This window comes from Sapajus apella, unplaced genomic scaffold (assembly GCF_009761245.1).
Source record: "Sapajus apella isolate SASKATOON/1434 unplaced genomic scaffold, GSC_monkey_1.0 scaffold172, whole genome shotgun sequence".
NCBI classification, from domain to species: Eukaryota; Metazoa; Chordata; class Mammalia; order Primates; family Cebidae; genus Sapajus; species Sapajus apella.
In genome coordinates this window covers 1,661,317-1,663,794 of record NW_022437112.1, presented here as the reverse complement: position 1 = coordinate 1,663,794, position 2,478 = coordinate 1,661,317, and positions in this window count along the sequence as shown.

Below are 2,478 nucleotides of genomic sequence, written 5' to 3'. Positions count from 1 at the left end.
TGGGACTCACACCCTCAGCTCTCCTGGGTCTCAGGCCTTCACACTCAGGCTGGGACCCACCCCATTGGCTGACATTCATCCCCTCTGATGAAGGTGAGGATCTTGAGGGTTTGCAGTGTCCCTTCTTCCTGCAGCATGCCCTAAGCAAAATCCCGGGCGTCGGGCGGGCACAGTGGCTCACGCCTGTAACCCCCGCACGTGGGGAGGAAAGGAGGAAGGGAACCCTGACTGCCTACGACGCCCGCTCAGATCACGCCGTTGCACTCCAGCCTGGGCAACAGGGGTGAAATCCCATCTCAAAACAAAACAACAACAACAAAAAATACAAGCGTTAGCTGGGCGTGGTGGTGGGCACCTGTAATGTCAGCTAAGCGGGAGGCGGAGGCAGGAGAATCGCTTGAACCCGGGAGGCGGAGGCTGCAGTGAGCCGAGATCGCGCCACTGCCTTCCAGCCTGGGCGACAGAGTGAGACTCCATGTCGAAAAAAAAAAAAAAAAACCTCAGACACTCGGGTCATCGTGTGAGTCAGTGCTTGGCAAAGCTGCTTCGCACTGAGGGGCGTCTACACCACAGCCCTGCCGTGGCTGGGCAGGCAGCTCACGTCACCCCTCGTGAGGCTTTCCTGAGTATCCTGGGAGCCTTCCTGCCTCTCTGCAGCCCTGGGTGGGTCCGCTGTTGCCTGCAGAGGTGGCAGGGGTACAGGAAGCACCACACCCTGCGCCTCCCTGCACCACAAACCCTCTGTGACCCTCCTCATCAAGGGGTGTGGGTTTGTCTGCGGAGATTGTCACTAACATCTCGAAGAAAACATGAGCCCTGGAAACCATCATTCTCAGCGAATTGACACAAGAACAGAAAACCAAAGACAGCATGTTCTCACTCATAAGTGGGAGTTGAACAATGAGAACACATGGACACAGGGAGGGGAGCATCACCCACTGGGGTCTGTTGGGGGGAAATGGGGGAACAGCCAGGGGTGGGGAGTTGGGGAGAGATAGCATGGGGAGAAATGCCAGACGTGGATGAACCTGGAAACCACCATTCTCAGCGAATTGACACAAGAACAGAAAACCAAAGACCGCATGTTCTCACTCATAAGTGGGAGTTGAACAGTGAGAACACATGGACACAGGGAGGGGAGCATCACACGCTGGGGTCTGAGGGCTGGGGGGCTAGGGGAGGGATAGCAGGGAGTGGGGGGACTGGGGAGGGAGAGCATAAGGAGAAATCCCTAATGTAGATGATGGGGGATGGATGCAGCAAGCCACCACGGCACGTGTGTACCTGTGTAACAATCCTGCATGTTCTGCACATGCACCCCAGAACTTACGGTATAATAAATGTAAAAAGGTGTGTAAGGCTTAGCATGCCTGAGTCATGACACCAGCCAGTTTCCTGGTCTGCCCGTATTCTTGCCTCGTGCCCAGGTGTCTGAACACGCATCCCGTGAGGACCCGCTCGGCGACCCCAGGCTGACACCTGGACCTTCACGGAAGCGCCTCAGCTCTTGCGCCTGATCCCGCAGGGAAGCCCCCGAATCGCAGACCTCTGACTCCGACGGATGCCATGTCCCCAAATGCCCCGTCTGCAGGGGGGTTTCAGGTTTGTCGTTTGTGAAGGAAGAAGGATGGCGGCGGGAGGAGAGATGAGGAAGGTAAGCTACGAACCCGGTATGGAAGGACAGTGGCTCCCGCCGCGAACGTCACGCACGTGATGGGAAGCTCCTTTTTCTCTCTCGAATGTTAGCTAGTCTGTGTGCTCCTTCACCAGAAAAAAAGCAGGAACCCATTCCATGTAATCCTTGCATCGTGGTGCCAGGCAGGGCCCTGGAAAGGTGAATTCCTTGGTTAAAATAATGAGAATTCACAGGTGAGTTTATAGCCTGTCCTGCGGGCTGGTGGCTTGGTCACATCTTTTCTTTTTTGAGAGGGAATCTCGCTCTGTCGCCCGGGCTGGAGAGCAGTGGCGTGATCTCGGCTCACTGCAACCTCCTCTCCTGGGTTATGTATGTAAATATCCTTATATATCTACATACAACTTTTACATCTGTATAAACGCTTACGTAAGAATATATTTTGTATGTGTGTATATGCATATTTTATTTTATTTATTTCCTTTTTATTTGGATGTGAAGTCTTGCTTTATCACCCAGCCTGGACTGCAGTGGCATCATCTCGGCTCACTGCAACCTCTGCCTCTCAGGTTCAAGTGATTCTCCTGCCTCAGCCTCCTAAGTAGCTGGGATAACAGGCGCACGCCGCCTCGCCTGGCTAATTTTTGTATTTTTAGTAGAGACAGGGTTTCACCATGTTGGCCAGGCTGGTCTCGAACTTCTGACCTCGTGATCCGCCCGCCTCGGCCTCCCAAAGTGCTGGGATTATAGGCGTGAGCCACCGTGCCCAGCCTTCTAGCTGGCTTTGTAACCTGATTCTGGAGTGATGAATGCATTCTCTTTTTTTTTTTTTTTTTTTTTTTTTT